The sequence below is a fragment of the Ambystoma mexicanum genome, chromosome 14 (assembly GCF_040938575.1).
Source record: "Ambystoma mexicanum isolate Mex_15411 chromosome 14, UKY_AmexF1_1, whole genome shotgun sequence".
Classification (NCBI taxonomy): domain Eukaryota; kingdom Metazoa; phylum Chordata; class Amphibia; order Caudata; family Ambystomatidae; genus Ambystoma; species Ambystoma mexicanum.
This window is the reverse complement of record NC_090940.1, coordinates 512129412-512150540: the sequence shown is the minus strand read 5'-3', so window position 1 is coordinate 512150540 and position 21129 is coordinate 512129412. Positions and strand designations below refer to the sequence as shown.

General features: G+C 43.9%; 1 protein-coding gene across 5 annotated transcripts in view; it reads left to right on the top strand.

Annotated features, from left to right (window-relative positions):
* Nucleotides 1-21129, top strand: part of GOLGA5 (golgin A5) — an 800028-nt gene that overhangs the window by 357477 nt on the left and 421422 nt on the right. The gene's annotated exons all lie outside the window — the stretch shown is intronic.

The following is a 21129-nucleotide window of genomic DNA, read 5'->3' as shown; positions in this document are numbered from 1 at the left end:
GGAAATAGGTGTACCCGCCCAAAGTATTCAGTAATGAGGTTTGCAAATGTAACTCTCCCTTTGTCACTACTCTTCCTAGCCTCCCGTCTCCCTGACTTCCAATCTCGCAGTGGGTCCTGGAACCTATTTAAATCCCCCTAACCATCGAGAAGCCTTCCGACCATTGCTCTCACATGTCGAATGCTGTCCTAACAAAGGATAGCTGGTATGAATTGGAGGCATAGAGGGAGGCCAAGGTAATCATTCAACACCTCAAAACCCCCTTGACCATAAGCAACCTGCCTCCCAGCCCTTTTTTATCTAGCACCTGCTTTAGGGCCAATGATTTCCCAAGTATACCTACATTCCCCTTTTTTCCTCCCTCCTTCCGAGTCCCAGAAGGAATGCCCAACCACCCCTCCAATTAGGGGATACTCTGTACCATACCTGTAGTGCGTTTCCTGTATATGAAAGTGACCCCCAGGTGTAATGTTCTAAACTCTTTGAGTAATAGGGAACGCTTATGCAGTGAGTTAAACCCCTTCACATTCAGGGTTGCTGTCTTGATCTCAGCCATGATCTATCTCTAGAATGCACACTTGTACAAATTCAATCCATCACTCCCAGGGATACATACCCCTGCCAATGTCTCTGCCTGGAGAAAGGAAACCCCATTGCCCCCATCCCACCAATCGCCAACCCGAGCTTTATAGGGTAATATCCCCCATGAAACCACACTGTGTAATCAAAAGAAACCAGAAAAACCCTTCAAACAAAGAGACTCCCAGTAGTTCCTGCGCCACTAGAGTTCAGCTCATCAGCTACCATGAGCTCCACAAATACCACTACATGTTCGTGCCATTATTGCCCTTGAAGTTTGCAGCCCTACCTAGATATTGTTTGCCCTTCCAGTTCACAGGCCTATCTTAGATAGTGTGGGTCTTCTGCTTTTACCATGTACATTCAATAACGAGCCCTCCAGGACCCCTCCAGAAACGAGGGAAGTAGGTTGGTACTCCCCCACCTTCAAGATGCTTTCTTCTGCAGGGAGAGATTAGTCTTCTGGAACTTTTTCAATCCCGATACCTTCTTTCTTCCACCCGTTTGGGCAAACGCCTTCTTAAACTTCTCCCTCATCTGCACTACTTCCTCTGAACCAGAATGGGCCAGGCCTCTTTTAAGTTACTGAAGAAGCTGCTCCACCATTTCGCCTTTTTTTTATCTCGGTAAGGGTCTCCCTTGCTCTCAAAGGACGGGGCAAAAGAGTAGGGCCATCTGTATCTGATACCCTCTGCCTGCAACCACATAGCCAGTGGTTTACGTTGCCTTCACTGATCCAGTGTATGCGCTGATAAGTCTTGAAATATCTTGATACAGGCACCTTCCCACTCAATCGTTCCCACGTCTCTTGTTAACCGCAGAATGTCCTCCATATCTTGAAAATAGTGACACTTTGAAACAACGGACCTGGAAACTGTGCCTGAACCAGCTCCACTGTGAATTCGCTGCACGCCTTGATCAGCGAAGGAGGACACGGTTTTGTTTATTCATCTGACCTGTATAAGAGAGGAAACTCCTACGGAGAAGAGAGAATTACTACGTAGAAGCGAGCCGACGCCTCGTTGACATCCAAGAGTGGCAGAGTCACGTTGGGCCGCAGAGCCAAGGAAAGCGAGCCAGAGGCGAGCCAAATGCCTGACAGTTGGCATTCTCCCCGACCAAGGAAGTGAGGCCAGAGAGGGAGCCAAGACGTGAATCCCCATGTCTCATTTGGTGGCACGACCACTAGCGAGCAGTGGTGGGCCGGTACGCCGAGACTGGAAGTCGAGACCGGAACACATGAGGAGCCTGAGTCCTTGTACTTGACATCCGCGGGACTGTAGCGGCAGAGCCAAGTAGCTGCTTGGGAAGCCGACGAGCTTAAAGGGGTTCCGCCACAAGGTATGAATATTGTGAGTCACGGCTATGATGGCTATCCAGGTTACGGCAGCCTGAGAAACCCGAATATACAAATATCCTACACAAAAGGGATTGAGAGGATGCAAATATTGTGAGTGACGGCTATGAAAGAATATAGAAATATCATATACAAAGGGGATTGAGAGCGATACAAACATTGTGATTGATGGCTATGAAAGCTATGCAGGTTACGGGAGCCTAAGCAACCCGAATATACAAAAATCCCTATGAAAGGGGGATTGAGTGGGACATGAACATTGGCAAGAACGTCTGTATAAGGGGAGTTTTCCTACAGTCCGAATGGCAGTAAGACTTTAGTAAGCTATCCCATTGGTTTGTAGATCCCCAACTCTTAGTATCAGTCTGTACTAGCTCAGGACCTTGGTAGTGTGGCAGAGCAGTTAGGCTTTTCTTAAGAGGAAGATGTGAGCTGTAGGTAAGTACGCTGAATCTTAGCTAGACCGGCACAACAAACAAGCACATACACATATATTTATATAAAAGATATATATTTATTATATTTACACCAGAATCACTTTAAATACTTCAGAGGTTTACGGTAGAACACTTAAGAATACTAGATAATACACTTCAAAGGGCACTTTCACTTTTGTGTTTGTTCGCTGTTATATTTGTAGCAACGATAGAAAGGGAAAAGACAAGGTTATCGTATTATCGGTAATTGCGCACTCATGCAGTTTTCAACAGTTCATATGGTAATGCATTTACTCTTCAAACACATATAGAAAAGTCACTTAAAGGGATGAAAATAAGTCGTTAATGCAACATTAACTTAGTTCAAGGTTTTAGAGACGGTTTCTTCGCCTGGCAAGTCTTTTAAGTCCAAAAACGCAACCCTATCAAGAGGCAGTTTGGAGAGGGCTTGACAAACATCGAATTGTGAAGAGTTCCTGTGGATTTCTTCCAGTGTTTAAAATTATTTAAGCAGCAAGTTAGCAACTAACAAAGGAGACCTAAAACCGGACTTGAGAAGGGGACACAAGCAGCGGCTTCAGTCAGAGGTAAGAGGGGGTTGCCCTGGACACCTCTAAATGCACTCCAACACTCTGGAGCGACTTCTTGGAATCAGGTAAGCAATACCTTTTCCCCCCCACAGTACCTTTGGTTTGAAGAAAGGGTTTGTGTTGGTTTCTCCACGTTGTGGCAGCGCTGGACCCGATCTCCAGATTCCTTGGTCTGAAGACGAAAGACAGGACAATGGATGGTGTCTCTCAGCAGCAGTCTGGAGGGAGGACCTGCAGCACGACTTTTAGAAACTTCTTGGTTCATTCTGCGGTTTTGGTGCCTTTTCAGCAGCACCAACAAAGGACACGGATTGCACCGTCAATCTTCTTCGCTCTCATGCGGGACTTCCTTTGCATCTTGTACTCATGGTGGCCCTGAATCATGCTGTTCCCATCTTCATCTTGTATCCTGGCTTGCAACATTATGTATTACTACTGACTTCTGAAATTGTTTTCGCCCTCCCCTATTGCTTTTCTGCTCTTTTTGACTGCTTACTCTCTGTTCTCTCCTCTCCCTTTCTTCCTTTTCCTATCTCCTCTACTACTCCCCTTACTTTCTTCTATGCACTTACTATATCAGAATTGTCCCTGGACCTAGTATGATGGCAACCTCGTCTGTCTCCTCCCCCTACTTGTCCCCCCCCTCCCTTCTCCAACCCTATCTGAAATGTTGTCAGGACTAGTACGATAGTCGCTTTTTTTGTTCCTCCCCTCCCTTGTTGCACTCCTCTCCCTCTGCTAGAAATGTTGTCAGGCCTAGTACGGTAGTCGCCTGCCTGTTTCCATTTCCTTCCCACTCTACCCCTCCCTTCCTTATCTATGTCTTAGCTCCTGCACTATCTGAAATGACGTCAGGCCGAGTACGATAGCTAATTTCACATCCTTACTGTAATGTAAGCATGTCATTGTATTTTCCCTTGTTCTCGCCCTTGCCTTGAAGCGCTTTGAAACACATTGTGTATAGGCGCTATACAAATAAACCATCATATAAACAGTGAACATTCTTACATGGGCTTGAACAATAAGAATGTGAAATTAACTATCGTACTCGGCATGGCGACATTTCAGATAGTGCAAGAGCCAAGACAATGAAGGGAGGAGGTGGGCGTGAAGGGAATGGGAACAGACAGGCAACTAACGTACTAGGCCTGATGACATTTCTGATAAGAGCCGGAAGATTACAAGAAGAGAAACAAAAAAATGGACAAAACAAGCGTCTATCATACTAGATCTGGCGACATTTCAGATAGTGCTGGAGGAGGAGGAAGAGAAACGAGAGGAAGGGGGAGGACACGCAAATCTTCCAATGAGATCTAGACAAGCGTTTCCCAGCAATAACAGTTTTAAACAAGTTACCACCTATGAGGGACAGAAATATCAAAGTCAGTGGACTAGAAGAGTCTGCAGGGAGCCAGGACAACCAAAGTCAATTGGAGCACAGTCTATGGAGCGGAGGCACTTCTTACATAAGTCTTGCACAAAGTTAGAGAGTTTGCCGAAATCACTTCTAGGGTCACAAGCTGTGAAGGCTGTGAAAAGCAGAGTTGGAATCAACTCTAAAGTAAGCTAATGTAATTCTCAACTGAGAAGAACACAGCTAAAAAGACACTGAGGTAAGTACCCCAAGTCTAAACAGTACCTCTGATTTGAAGAAGAGCGGTCCAGCTAGATTCTGTCCTGTGTCAGCAGTGCAGACCCTGGGTTCCTGAGCCTCAGTTGTGGGGATAAGAGGGAGGCCGTCTGGAGGGCTCATACGGCAGCCATTTGGAGGTCGTCTGCAGCTCCGGGCTTCTTTCGGATCAGCAGCACTTTGCGGTTTCAGTTCTCGGTAAACAGCACTGTTGTGGATCTCGGATACTGGTTGGGCTTCCTTCATTCCTTGGGTCCTGCACTCTGGTGAGGTGACTCGAGCTCTGGTCATCCTGCTTCTGGAGGGTCCTTAGGAGACTCCTGGAGCTTCTGGACGGATTTCAGACTTTGCACTCGACTACGGATTTCTCGATCCCTGGCACTCAGTTCCTGCAGCAGCAAAGAAGTACAGCCAGTCGGGGAAGATGGTCCAGTGGATTTAGGCTCAGGGTTAGTTGGTCCCACTAACCCAAGGGAAGAAGTCGTCCCTTCTGGAGTTTCTCTGTCTAATTGAAAAAGGAGTTTCAGTTGAGCAGCAGGGTTTCACCGGGCAATTCAAAGGTCCAGGAGCATGCAGCAAGCTTTGTTCAGTTTCTTCGACAGGTGTTTCTCCCAGTGGTCGACTCTGTCTCTAGTCCCAAAACCCTCACGTTTTAAGGAGGTTTCTCCTGTTCATGCACAGCCTAGGCTGTCAATCAAACAGCAGGGTGGCTCTCCTAAAAGGACAGCCAGCCAATCAGGACTGGTTGCATTCATGCACTCCTAGAGTCAAAGGACAGGGGAGTTTCGGGAACCTCCCTCACATCCTGGTTTTTCAGACACTCTGGAGCCAGAGGTGGGCTTCAGGGCTGATGCCCCCCAAAGGCAAGATGAACAAGGGGCTCAAACCTGGCTCAACACACAGAGTAAAACCCGAGAGAGACCTCACAAACAGAAAATGGTGAAAAAAGAAGACTGGGGTATTTTTTACAGAAATGGTCACCCATGGGTGCTGTACTGCTGAGGATTCAGCCTGCGGTAGAAAAGCACAATGGTAGTAAAATTAAACCACTGCCACCAGCCATTTAAAGTAGTGAGGGTAACATAAAAATGTTTACATGAGAAGTTAGGATAAGGGGCTACTAGGTAAACACCCAGCACTCCACATAAGATGGGGTGTGCTGGACCTACAAAAAGAAAAGGTAAGTAAAGTCAATTACACTTTACTATTCTTGGGAACAGAGGTTCACATAAGAACAGGTATTTAAACCTTCTGAGAAATCTAAAGTGTCATGATGCCTACCCCCGGGGAACCAGACCAGGTCCAGCAACCCCAGAAGCAGGCATCAAGTTATTTTGAGCAAGCCCAAAAACCCCTGCTAGGGGCTGTTTGGGTGCGGTCCTGGCGCCTATGGTGCCAGGCTCATATGGAGAGTCTGTCCTGGCGCCATAGGCGCCAGGCTCATAAAGTAGAACTTACCTGATGCAGACCATGCTGCAAGCTTACCTGATGCAGACCATGCTGCAGAGCTCCAAGCCAAATGAGGCTTGGAAGGGACTATTTTACCTAGGGACTATTTTTTACTCGGGTGGGGCTGGGGAGGAATACTTACCTGGGACTACTTTGGAAGCTATTTAAACCACGCCCGAAGAGCAGCACACGCTTCACGTTATTCTGCATCCAGCAGCGTAACGCTCACCGTGTCTGCAAGCCTGCATCCAGTCTTCTGCCACGCCCGCCTCGAGTCTGCAGCTCCTAGAAAAAGGGAGGAACAGAAGGAGAAAAGGTTAGAATAAGAGCAAAACCTTCGATCGTTACCTGAATTCCGGATCCACCGCGCCTTCCAGCTGGAAGAACGAAGCATTTTACGCGCGCCGCCTTGCCTGCTGCAGCGCCGCGCTGAACTCACCGGCCTTCGCAGCATCCTCACGATCCATCGCATCCTTCTGCACGTTCCCGCCGCACTCTGGCACCTAAGGGGAACACAAGAACAGCAAAGGTGAGCCAAGGGAATTAACAGAGGCAATAGCAACTACCCCCATAGACTTACCTGATTACCGCCGGGGGTACTATTCCTCTTCACGGGTCGGCGCAGTCTCCATTGCATCCTCGCCGTACCTGGGCCCCTAAGGGGAACAAAAGGACAACAAGGTGAGACAAAGGGACAACAAGGGGAACTCTTCTCACCGCAATAGACTTACCTAATTTTACCGCCGGAGGCATTATTCCCCGAACTTCATATTTTCTCTCCACACCTGAATAAAGGAGCAAGCTACAGGTTACTTTCTGGCCTTATTTTATTGAACTGTGTAGGATAAACCAAATCCTTACCTGAACTTCGTCAGCTACCACGAGGAACTCTTCGCTGGGGTCAGGCTGCTAACTGCAAGGAATCGGACAAGAGTGAAAGTCAGACATGTGAACTCTTACGAACTACATACTTTTCGGAGTCAATATTGTTCTAGAACTCGCCATTTCCTTCGAGCCAGTGAAGCAACTAGTTATCAACGCGCCCCTGCGCTCAATGCAGGATGGAGAGCTCATCTTTTCAAACCATCAGGTGAGACTATAAGAGGGGACATCAAAGGTGATCTGTGGGGAGAACAGCGGGGGTGGGGGGATTTACGCTCAACTCCACGGGTGGTTAATTCCCTTTCTCCATTTGCAGAAGAATATTCCTACGGGCCAAGGAAACGAAGCTAGGTGGTCCAGTCCAGTCCGCCATCTCGGCCCTACGCGTCACATTGATGGAGACCGCAGCTGTCCAGTTCAGATCGACGCCTCTGTGGGAGCCAGGTGAGCGTAACATAAAGTACTTCTCTGTGACATAGCACTGAAGGTGCTGTTTGTCACCATACAAAAAATAGATGCCTATGGAGTTTGTCAGACTCCAAAAACAGAGGAAACACATAATCCAAATCAAGTCAAAACACATGAGAGAGTGAGAAAAAGGTCTCACTCACTCCAGGGTTAAAATTAAAAAGTCTTAAAGAAATGAGAATTCTCCCTAACACACGCCTCTGCAATCTCTCTCATCACTTTACAGAAAGGGGCGTTTGGCCGTCCAATCAGGACAGCCATGCCCCCTGTGGAAGCTGGACCTATTCAGGCACTCTGGCAGATAAAGGACAGGGAGGTGGATAACTCCTCCCCCACTTCCTGCCTGCCCAGACACTCGGGAGCCTAGTTGGGAATGCCTACTGGTTCCCGCCAAAGGCAAAAAACACACAGAAACCTCCCTCTCCCAGAATGGTAGAAGAAGGGCTAACGAAGAACAACCATGCTAGTAATGGCGAAAAAAGAAGGGAGGCCCCAAGTTGGGACTTGGGTGCCCTATTGTGCACCACCGAGGCTATGGACATAGCCTGCGGTATAAAAAAATACACAGTAGTTGGTAGAACACGTCCACTGCCACCAGCCATAACTAGGTGATTGTCCTTGTGACTAAAAATTCACAGGAGCAGAGAGAAGGGGGATACTAGGTATCCCTTTGGCACTCCACTGAAGGTAGTGTGTGCCAATCTCTTAGACTGTAGAGTTTAGGGGGAGACACTAAGAATCTCTATCCTTAACAACTATAGTAACTTAAGGATATAGAATAAGAATCTTAAAGGAGGACCCTCTGGGTCCCCAGCAAAACTGCCCATAAGGAGCAGTGTGCTGCAGTAGAAAAATACAGATGTCTTTAAGAACTATGGAGCAGATCGTACATAGTACAGATGAATACAAAGAATAGAGTTCCAAATGACAGTGCCCACAAGAATGAAGGAGTGGAAAAAGGCCCCACTCATTCAGGATTGAAAGAAAAAGGTCCAGAAGTACAGCAAAAAGCACTAGAGGTCTCACTAGGAGAGGGGATGAAGCACCAAAATGATAAATCTCCCCAACACTCGTCCCACTCAGACTAGGGACAGGAGGCTTTAATCCACACCTGGAGGGATCTCTTGATCCAGTCGGTCATACTTTCTGGAGAGACCATCAGCATTCTTATGTTGGGTATCTGACCTGTGCTCAATAATGAAGTGAAAGCTGTGTAGGCTTACGGACCACCTGAGAAATGTTGGGGTTTCTCCTTTCATTTGCATCAGCCTCCTTAAGGGTTGGTGGTCAGTTTGAATCTTGAAAGTAGTTCCATAGACGTATGGTCTGAATTTCTTCAGGGTCCACACAATAGAAAAACATTTACGTTCAATGGTTTCCCACCTTGTCTCCCTATCTTTTAATTTTCTACAAATAAAGCAGATGGGGTACACCCTGCTTCTGCTATCACATTGGCTCAAGACTGCTCCTATACCTGTGTTGGAAGCATCAGTTTGTAATAGGAATGCCTGAGTGTAATCTGGAGCTCTCCGCACTGGAGCTTTACAGAGGACATCTTTCAGCCCTTGGAAGGCCTTTTCACAGTCCTCATTCCACTTGACCATTTTAGGGGACTTGAGAGCGGATATGGTATTCAAAGGAGAAGTTAGGATCCCATAGTTCTCAATGAAGTTCCTGTAATAACCAGTAAGTCCTAAGAAGTCTCTCACTTGAGTTTGAGTAGTTGGAGTGTCCCAGTCTTGGACAGCCTGTACTTTGCCCGGTAAGGGTTTGATCTCCCCTCCTCCTACCTCATGACCAAGGTAGACCTCTTTACTCTGATCAACTTGGCATTTACTTGCTTTGTTGGTCAGATTGGCCTGCTGAAGGGCCTGCAACACATGTCCCAGGTGGTCAAGATGTTCTTCCCAGGTAGGGTTAAACACTGCTATGTCATCCAAGTATGCCTTGCAGACGTTCTCTAACCCTTTCAGAACATGGTTAACCAGTCTCTGGAATGTAGCAGGTGCATTCTCCAGACCAAAGGGCATGACCTTAAACTGGTACAAGCCTTCGGGAGTTGAGAATGCTATCTTCTCCTTGGACTGGTCAGTCATGGAAATCTGTCAGTAACCACTTGTCAGGTCAAAAGTACTGAGGAATTCTGCTGAGCCCAGCCTATTCACTAGTTCATCTGTCCTTGGCAATGGCTGGGCATCAGACTTGGTAACTGCATTCAATGCCCTATAGTCCACACAGAATCTAAGTTCCTTAGTTCACACATTTGGTACTAACACAACTGGGCTAGCCCAGGGATTAGTGGAATGTTCAATCCCTCCAAGGTCAAGCATCTTATTGACCTCTTCTTTTGTGTGATTCCTCACATTAGCTGACATCCTTTAGCCCCTGCTTTTAACTGGTACACTGTCACCAGTGTCGATGTTATGCTGGCCCCAAGGGTTCAAGCCTGGTTTAAGTGAGAACAGAGGGGCAAAGTGAGTCAACAAAGCTCTGCACTCCTCCTGTTGCTGCATTGTCAGATTAGTAGAGAGTTTGACCCCTTCTACTGACCCATCTGAAGGGTGTGCCTTTAGTAGATCTGGGAGAGGCTCACTCTCCTCTTCTTCTTGATCAGAAGCTAAGAGCAAAGCTCCTATCTCTGGCCTGGAAACTGAAGTCTCCAGACGGTTGGCATGAAAGAGCCTGGGGGCCGCCTTGGGGTTGCCCAAGTCTACCAAATAATTTACCTCTCCAAGTTTTCCCACAACTTTGAAGGGTCCTGACCATTTGCCCTGTAACACCCTCTGTTTTACTGGGACCATAATGAGAACCTGCTGGTCTGGAGTAAACTCCACCATGTTTGCCATCTGGTCGTGCCATTGCTTAACCAGAGCTTGACCAGCTTTAAAATTCTCACTAGCCTCTGTCATCAGAAGTGCCATACTCTGTCTGAGGCCAAGCACATAGTTAATAATCTGTACTGGCTTGCGGGAGGAACACTCTCCAGACCCTCCTTGATCAGGGCCGAAGGGCCTCTGACTGGATGACCATAAAGTAACTCAAAGGGGCTAACGTCCACTCCACCTTGAGGAACCTCTCTGTAGGCAAATAGAAGGCATGGCAGAAGAAGCTCCCACTTCATTCTAATGTGGTTCTTCCAATGCTCCAATCATGCTCTCATGGTTCTGTTGAACCTCTCTACCAACCCATTTGTCTGAGGGTGGTAGGCAGTTGAGAACTTTTAGGTGACCCCACTGGTTTTACACATGACCTGCATGTAGTGGGACTTAATATTTGACCCACTGTCAGATACAACCTCCTTAGGAAATCCTACCCTGGTAAAAATACCAAGTAGGGCCTTAGCCACTGCTTGAGCAGTAACAGTTCTCATTGGAATTGCATCAGGGTACCTGGTGGCATAGCCCACCACAACCTATATAAATTGATTGCCTGAAGAGGTAGGAGGGTCTAGGGGACCAACAATGTCAAACCCCACCCTCTCAAAAGAGACTCCACAACTGGGAGAGGCACTAAGCGTGCCACATTATTGGGTCCACTCTTAGCAGATAACAGGCAGGTGATACAACTCCTATTTGTACACCCTTCTTGGGCCAGTAAAAGTACAGTGAAATCATTTCCTTGGTCTTCTTAGAGCTTAAGCAACCAGCCAGGGCGACTTCATGTGCTAACTGTAGGAATGTGGGTCTCAATTCCTGGGGTACCACCGGTCTCGCGAGGTCTCTTGGAATAGACTCCATAGGCTCACTGGATAGAAGTCCATCTTCCCAGTACAGCCTATTCTTCCCTGGGTCGTGTCCTTTCTGGGAAGCTGCCTGCTGATGCAGACCTTCTGGAGAGGGATCCTCTCGTTGTCCCCTACTGAAGTCTGTCCTTGAGGGTCCACCATCTGCAAGCAAAGTCTGCAGCTCTGAATAGTCACTGGGATCCAGATCTTCTAGACGGGGGTGAATCTCCTTCTCCTCTGATTCATCAGTAGAAGGTTCTTCAGGGGATTCCTCTTGCACCAACTCAGCCTTACCTGGTGGTGTGGTCACTGGGGTGACCACTAGGTTTTGAACCGGAACCTTCTTCCTTGTGGAGGTTTTGGGCTTGGGGCCCTTCTTTCCTTGAGAGACTCTAGGTTTCCCCTTGGTATCAGATGGAAGATCCTTTAAGGTTGCCTCTCTGACTTTCCTTGTCAAATCCCTTCTCTTCTTAGAGGGGGGTTTGGGGGTGCTGGAGACTACACCGAAGACCTTCAAATAATTGTCCAACAGTACCCTTCCTGGTACTTCTGATTGAACACTTACAGGAATGTTTTTTTAATTTTTTTAAGTTCTTTATTTTTAAGTTTTAACAACAACAACAAAGACTAACAAGGTGTCCGATTTCCTCCAGCACCCCGCCCCCCCAATACAGAAAGGAAAAACATTCACAGAGTGCGAGACACAGTTGCATCCTTACTTCCATCAACACCATTAGTCCGCAGTTGTCAATCCCCATACTTCTGGAGGACAAGCATGTAAAGGTAGAGTCAGAATAAAGGCTTTGTCAGTATCATGACAAAGCTACATCCTGGAGCCAACCTTTGACACTAGGGGGGCAACCCTTCCCCAAAGCCATAGCCACCCTCCTGCAAGCTACCACAAGCAGTAGCCCCGCCTAGCGTCTCGTAACGGGCAACAGGGTCCTTGTACATCCTTACAGAGCCACCTTAGGATCTAGATCCAGCACTTCCCCAGTAATCAATGAGATTTTTGTCAATACCTCCAACCAGAACTTGGAAACCTGTGGACATTCCCATGCCAAATGGAGAAATCCTGCCGAATCAAAGGCACAACTTACACATGCAGCTGAGGTGGTGGGAAAGTGCCTGTTCAGCCTGGCAGGGGTATAATAGACCTGGTGCAGGCACTTAAAATGTGTTTGTTTGTATTTGGAGTTCAGGGACACTTTCTGAGTTTGTCTGAGCACATAGGTCCAATCCTCATCTCCGATTGTTTCCCGTAGGCCCGCCTCTCACTGCCTCTTCGGGGCCTATCCTCCCACTGTATGTCCGACATCCGCCCACTATAAATCCGTGAGACCAAGCGACCCCTCCCCTACGATTGGATCACGCCCTGCAGCAATGGCCACATTGTGGGCTGTGCCGTATGCGTGTTGAGGAAGGCTCCGAACGCATACCGCACTCAGAAATATAGAAAGACGTCAAGCACAGAGCTTGCTCCCTAACCTGCTGAATCGTAAGAAACACCCCATCTACAAACAGATCTGTAGGGTATTTTGTGGAGATTTGGGGCCTGACGGTATTTTATTACCGCCGAAAAATAACTTAGCAATAATCACTCTTTGTATTTAGATTTGGCCATGTGCAACAATAATACAATGGACATGCATTATTTCAGCACCCAGACCTGCATATTTGGTATACGTGGTTGGTGGTATTTTGGTGAGCATAATTCCCTTGTTTTATTTGTGGCCCCAATGTCCAGAATCCCTTATCTTTGCTTAGATTTTTCGTGTGATCACTAGAGAGACCTCAGACCTACATTTTAGGAATACCACATTTTCAGTGATAGTGTTGGTGTGCCACCATGGGCGAACTCACTGACTTATTTACGACAGAGAGCTATATATGGTAGTCTTGTGGTAATTTCCACTACCTTATATACGGTAGGGAGCTATGTTCAGAGAGTCTCTCTTCCCGTTGGCTCATGTACCTCCAACAAGCTATGCTACAGTCACTCACAATTATTCATACTGATTCTGACATGCACACATCTGTCTTAAAATGACCATTGCACTGTTTAAAAATCTCCCCACATCATCGGCATTGTAATGGTAAATAGTAAATACACCACCCATCTGTTTTCAAATATTTTTCTGTATTATAAAAGTTGCATTTAAACACGGTCTCATTCTTTACAGAAATAAATAAAATGGTACAGTAAAAGCATTGTCTATGACACACTGCAAAGAGAGTGGCGGAGAACAGAACTCAAATTGCAACATTGGTATTTGATTAAGACACGCACAGGAATCCCCTTTCCTACACTGACTGCATATTTTCGTGCAGACACGGCTCCCACGCTTATGTAATTACCTTATCTGTTCAAAGTTTTCTTCAGCTGTTCTCCTTCGGAATGTGGTTCCCTTGAAGATTAACCCCAGTAAAAGGATCGCCTTTCCTTTTCAAACCGGGGTCATTGCCTGGAATTCTTAGCTTTTGCAGATAGGAATGCCTCCAACCAGGAAAAGGTCTTCCTCCTAGCTCTGCCAAATCTGGACTGTAGCAGGACGCAGGAATCTGCATTCAGTCAGGAGTCCCACAGCCAGGTCTTCTCCCCAGTAGTGCAGAAAAATGTCTCCCTGTCTTTTTCCCCGATACTGCCCACTAAAACTTTCATCCCAGCCCTCTGTATGACATGTCCCAATGAAATCCATCATCTCTCATCCTCCTACTCTCAACAATAGCTTCGCTTATACATTTGCAATTGTTGCAAATCTGACTTCCTTCTTCCTGTAGTTACTGTGCACAAAAACACGGAGAAGCAGGCAGAGAAGAGAAGAAAAAAAAATCTGCACACACATTTAAATGGCTTTCAGAGTATGCCTAATTCTGCAGTGGAGAACACATTTTATTAGTGGGTTATGTTAAATAAGGTTTTATTAGTCAGGTTAATGGTTAATAGGTTAGCTGTTAATTTTCAAATGTGTCTCTCGCACCATAGGCATTTCAGGTGAAAATAGTGTGCATTTTTAAATGAGCATGTGTGCTTTTAACTGTAAAAATAGATTTGCATCTTATATGTTAAAATCGTTTTTGACTGAATACCTGTCTTTCCTTGTTAATCTGGTAACCCATATAGCAATGCACCGCACCCTTGTGGTGGTGCTGCAAAAAAAATGTGCTACTTGTGCAGTAGTGCTGTACTCTGTGCTGTAACATGCCAAATATCCTTACATATACCCTCCTTTTGTTTTTAGAACTTGGCTACAATCCAAGCCAATTCCTAAAAACAACTTATTCTCTCTCTTTTTTTTTTTTTTTTTACAATATAGCAATCCAACAAAATGAATATTCATGTGCATCAATGAAAAATTTGCAATCAACATTTCATCTGAGTCCATCAGTTCATAAAATGTTCCACATTTGCCTTCTCAGTGGAAGTGGCATTACGTTAAGTTTAAATTTTCCAAGTCAATTAAAAACAACGAAATAAAACAACTAACTAAAACAAATAATTAATATAACAAATTAAAATAAATAATTAAAATAATAAATACGTGGAACTTCATATGCCGGAACTTTTGTTTTGTCTCTTTTGGTATGTCCCGACCAGCGATGTTATTCGGTTCATTCGAGTACTCTTTCATCTTGGCAATCTTGAATCCACAGTAGTCATCTCTTTTGGCATTCCGGTTATTTTGTCTTCACCTCCACCTGGAGGCAGGCATCTTTTGGTCTTCATCCAGGGGACTCCAGGACTCCATCGTCTCTCCCGTGGGCTCTGATCTCGGAACCTCCGATCAAATAATGTTAATTGTCTAAATCAAAATAGAAAATAAACAAATTAAGTACATAGCATAATACTAACTTCATCCTTTTGCCAAAAATAAAACATGCTTGGTAAAAATATTTCATTTTTTTTTTTTTTTCTGAAATTAAACACAAGTTAAAAGAAAACAAGCAGATATTCAATATTTAACACACTTTCTCTCTGCACACCAACCATGAGCTTCCATTATATGTGCATTTATTTATTTATTTATTTATATTATATATTTTTACATATATTACAGTGTTTATGTACCATCATAACAATCAACTTTTTAACTTCTTTGTCACTGCCTCCTGATTGTACCCATTTATTTTCTCTTTTTGTGTTCAAGGGATTTTATCTGTTTCTACATGCTCAAGCCGCCTGATCTCATGTCTGGGATGGCATGGTTTGATTTGATTTACATGGACAAACTGCTCTATTGCTGTTTCACCTTCATTTTTCAAAATTTTATACACTACAGGAGAGATCTTATCTATAATCCGAAATGGCCCCTGCCAGGCTGCTAGAAATTTAGAATTTTTCTGTTTACTTTTTCCAAAATGAAACTTGTACACCTGATCCCCTACACTGTATTCCTTTGCTGATGTCTTTTTGTCATAATATGACTTTGCACTGTCAGCAGCTCTTTCCAGATTTCTCTGCACAAAAGCAAATGCATGTTGCAAATGCCTCCTCAGTTCATCAATATATTCATGAACTGTGGATGCACTCACTAGAGTTTGCTCATGTGTTCTGTATAGTAGGTGTTGTGGTAACACCATTTTCCTACCTGTTAAGACCTCATGGGGGCTAACACCTGTTGCTTTGGCAGGAGTCGACCTGATTGCCATCAGAACCAACGGTAAACGTAAATCCCAGCTGGAACCTGCTTCTGCCACAAATTTCTTTAAAATATCCACAACAGACCTATTGCTTCTTTCAACTGTACCTGAAGACGCCGCCCGATATGCGATATGTAGTTTCCTTCTTACACCTAGTATTTGCCATACTTTACTCATTAGAGTACTTGTGAAATGACTTCCTCTGTCTGACTCAATTCTTTGTGGCAACCCAAACCTTGAGAACACATGGTTCACCAGCAATGTGGCTGCTGTTTGCGCACTACAATCTGGTGCAGGAATGCATTCAATCCACTTTGACATCAAACATACCACACTCAAAATATAACGGTGTCCCCTGCTCGACCTTTTTAAAGGACCTACATAGTCTATTTGCAAATCTGACCATGGGAGAGTTAGGCCTCTTTTCATCAATGATGCTCTATGCATTGGTGAAGCAGGTTTAAATTGGGCGCATACTAGACATCCTCTAGTATATAATTCCACATCTTGGGACATATGTGGCCAGTAAGCATAATCTTTTAATATTTCTAATGTTTTTTGTGAACCTCTATGGCCTGCAGTTATGGCATCATGTGCATGGCGTAGCATCAGTCCTCTGAATGAAAGGGGTACTACCCACTGTATTTGTCCTGTTATGGACTCTCTAATCATGAGTCCATCCTGTAATCTGATTCGTGTTTTGTTCTTTAATAACACCCTCAACTCTTCTTTTCCCATACAATCATTTTCTGTTAAAGGATTTTGTTCAGGATCTATCAAATGATTATAATAGATTCCCAAAATTTGATCATTCTTTTGTGCCTCAATCAAATCTTGGTCTGGCGTGTCATGACTCCACTGCACCACCGGTTGATCTACCTCCTTTGGTGCTTTAGAACGTGTGACTGCATCAATTTGTATTTCACCCATTAAATAATCAATAGGTAGCAATTCTCCCATCACAGCCCCAATCTTAGCCAGATGGTCTGCCTTATCATTTCCCTCCTTATCCTCTCCTGGTGTATTTAAATGCCCACGAATTTTTCTCCAGTATATTGTTAAATTATTTTCTGACACCAATTTGTCTATGGCTTGTATCATTTTTCCATGTTTAAGTGGCTTTTTGTTGTATGTAACCATGCCTCTTGCTTTCCAACCATGCAAATACTCCACAAAGCTATTCCGTGCATAGTCAGAATCAGTCACCAGGACAATTTCACTGAACTTTTTATCAACTGCAGTAGCAATTGCTTTATAGATGGCTGGCAATTCCGCCACCTGACTGCTCCTATCTCCAATCCTCATCCCTATACTGGGAACGCCTTCACATTTCAACCAGACATTTCCTATTCCTGCCACTAACTGTTTATTACTGTCATTTTCAATGTGAAAAGCACAACCATCCACATATACAGTTGGCAAATCCTTGCATATTTTTTCATCAAAAGCTTTGTGTGATGATTGTTCAAATTCCTGCAAACTATTTTCCACTTCCATTTCATTTGGTATTTGTTCAGCTGCACAGTCATGTAAGTCAGCTAACCCTTGAGCAATTGGGCTCTTTTTATTTTGTCCATATTTCACTTCTACGGGAAAACCTTGTAATGCCAGCGTCCATGAAGTGATTCTGGATTGCGCTAGATTGCCTGATCTAATTCTTTTACTCTCTAAAAATTGCAAAGGTTGATGATTTGTTTCAATAATCACCTTTTCTCCCTGAACAATGGGGCGGAAATGTTGTAGCACCCACACAGTGGTTAATAGGGCCTTTTCACATTCATTAAATTTCATTTCAACTTGGGAAAATGCCTTACTTGCATATGCAATGGTTTTGGGATTCAAATCGTGTTTTTGTGATAATACTGCTGACATACAATGTTCAGAAAAACCTATTTCTATAAAGAAATCCCTGTCCTTTATGGGGTATGCTAAACATGGTGCCTTTACAAGACATTCCTTCAATCTAGCCACTGCATCAGACTGCTCTCTTTCCCATCACCAGGGAGTATTTAGTTTAAGCAGTTTAGTCAATGGTTGAGTGATTTCTGCATAATTCTCAATGAACTTTCTGTTATAGCCTGTCATCCCTAATAAACTTTTTACTCTTTTCACATTTTTAGGATCTTTTAATCTTTGTATGGCCTCTATTTTCTTCCTTTGTGGATTTAGCCCACGTTCAGTCACTTCATGCCCTAGAAAGTTCACTTTTTTCTTGCACCATTGTGCTTTTTGCAAAGATACTTTGGCGCCTGTTTTCTGCAATTGGCCAAGTACATGTCTTATTGCATCAAAATGGCTTTTCAGGCTTTTATTTTTTATCAGGACATCATCCACATAAACTATTGTTCCTCTTTCCGCTGCATCCGGCATGGCCTTTCTCAAAAATATGCCAAATTCACTCCCACTATTGATGTACCCGAACGGAGCTCTAAGCCAGGCATATTGAGTCCTGTCAAATGTAAAGGAAAATAAGTGTTGTATCTCCTCTGCCAATGGCACACACCAATATCCAGATGTGAGATCTAATGTGGTAAATACATTTGAACCATGTATCTGAGCTAGGCCCTGATCAATGAATGGTAGTGGCCATCTAGATACTGGTACTCTTTTATTTAACTCTCTTAAGTCTGCACACAGCCGCCATTGACCATTTGGCTTTAACACACCTAAAATAGGCGTATTGGATGTGCTATGAATGGGCCTGATTATTCCCCGTGATTCCAAATTTTTAATAATCTCTGCCAATGATTCTAAACATGCCAGCGGTAGTCTATACTGGCGTACAAACACTGGATTCCTGCTACAACCTTCTGGTAGTGTGGCCACATGTAAATCAGTTAAACCACAATCATAAGCATCTTTTGCAAATACATCCTTAAACTCCATAAATATTTCCCTCAGGTCGTCTCTATCCTTATCGCTGTCACATGCATCCGCTAAGGAGATCTGCTCTTCTACCATTCTGGAAAATTCTGGAAACTCTTCTGGTAAAGGAATCTCAGCGCTTTCCTCTAACTGTGTGGCTGTGTCTTTTTGTAGAGCTGCCACTTTTAAATATTTTGGCATATCAGCTTCCACTTCAATGGGCTGATTTCCTGTTTCATTTTCATTTAAATTAAATATTATGCAATCCTCTTGATGGCAGCACACTGTCTCATTTGAATCATAAGGATACACAGAATGAATTTTAAATATTCCTTTGGGCTGAGAGTCCAGGTGTTCTGGCAACTCGCCCTTGGCATCTACATATTTTTCAGGAATATTCCCAATCACCATGTTATTTAAATCTGCCGTATAATGTGATTTTTGTATGGCCATTCCTAATGGGGAGTTTTCCTCTAAATGAATATCCTGACAACCTTTATTATTTACCATGATTTTTACAGATCCCTCACCAATGTCTACCAATGGAATGTATTCATAATCCAGGCCTTGCTGTTTTATGGATTCATTCAGGCATACAAATGCATCAGAGCCTTTCATCTGCTGCCCATTTTTGCATTTCAGTGTTATTGCAAACTGTTTTGTAAATGCAGGAATAATAGTATTTTTCCTCATTTGTAATTCGACTGCATAAGGAACCAGTTGTGCACAATGATAAGCCCTTCTTTTGTCTTCAAATTCAGGTGCCGGACCACCTAGGCGTGACCATATTTTTTGATTAAGTAAATCTAACACCATACACATTCTGTGCATGATGTCATTGCCCATGTAAAATTCATTTTGTGCTCCACTCACTATCCATACATTATGGTAAATTGTTTTCTGCCCAATGCTAATTTTAAGCATGCATCTGCCTGCAATTCGGTTTTCAAAGTCTGGACTGTCCAACCCAGAAACATATTGGTTTTTAATCCTAAATTTCGGGATTTCTTCCCTCTCCATAATTTTTTGCAACAATTTCTCATTAATGAAACTCCTTTCATGTTCAAGTGCTAAAGTGGCTTTTATTGTTTTAAGATAATCATTTATACCAACATGAACCCATGGTTGCTCATCTTCCATGTGTATTTCTGCTAGAGTGGTAATGTGTTTTTCTGAATCTGTTTTAGGAGCAATATTCTGTTTGCATGTTTTCTCTTTTAAATAGAAACGTAATGTGTGCTCATCTATGGCAGTCTGCCAATCTTTCCTTGGGTCCAAGTGTACTTGTACAGGTAGTTTTTCATTGTCGCTCTGCATTTTGTCTTGACACATTAATATAACAGTGACACTAGGTATGCAGCTATTCTGGAGATATACCTCCACAGCATCATTTGTTTTGGCAACGGTGTGACATTCATTTATATTGCTGTTTTGTGATTTTAGTTTCTTAGGCCTCAATGGTTTTTTGGTTAAGGACAACAGCACTCCATTCACCCCATCTATGAGAGGAGACAATCTTTTCAGGCAATCTGTCCCCATCAGAAATGGAATTTCACAAATAGATGTGATCAATACCTCTTGTTTCATTCTGTGCTTTCCTATTTTTATGTCAACCTCAGTTACACCTATGATGGGCACCTCCTCCCCATTAAAGTTATGCACTGGGCCTTGATTTGCCTTCACTGTGATCTGACTCTGTGGAGGCCTCCCTTCATTGATACTCTTTACCAGCTCCTTGGACATAATTGTGGCCTGTGCGCCAGTGTCAATCATAGCGAAGGTGTGGCATTTTTCTTCTACAGTGATGGGTGCATAATATCTGTCCTCAACTTCCTCTAATACACATAAGAAATGTGAATTCTTACTGATTTCACGGCTCACCTTTCTCAGATCTTTTTCACTTTTGGCTAAGCACATTGGTAAATGAAAAGACATTTTTCCCTCCTTTTTACCCATTTCTGTGCGAGATATTTTATTCATTTCTCCATGTTCAGAGGTTTTTTGGAGTGTGGCCACTGTTCGCCCATCCATCTGGGTAACATCAGAGACCACATTACAACCTTCCAACTGAACATGTGTAACAACATCATTCAGCAATTTGTCATTTTTTAATTCTGTGCATTTGTGATCATTTAGTGTAATACCAGCCCTTTCAGCCTCTTCAAAAATATGTGGCTCAAAGAATTCTTCAGGTGATTGACTTGTACCCTCCTTGTGAGTATTTCCTTTTTCTGTCTGTGTTTGGTCATTGTTTTGCTTGCCCAGGGAAGGAGCTATGGCATCCCCACTTACTCCCTGTTCACTGGTATTCCCCATGCATGAGTCATTTTTCTTAAATCTGTCCCTTTTGTTCTTTTGGAATTCCTAATGTTTCTTTTTCATTTGTGCAAATCTTTACTGTTTTATTTAGCTCTAAGTTAAACCGTACCTCTTTTTTAGAAGTATTTGCACTTTCTATCACAATTTCATTTACTGGTACTTTCATTTTTAATCCATTAGGCATCTCA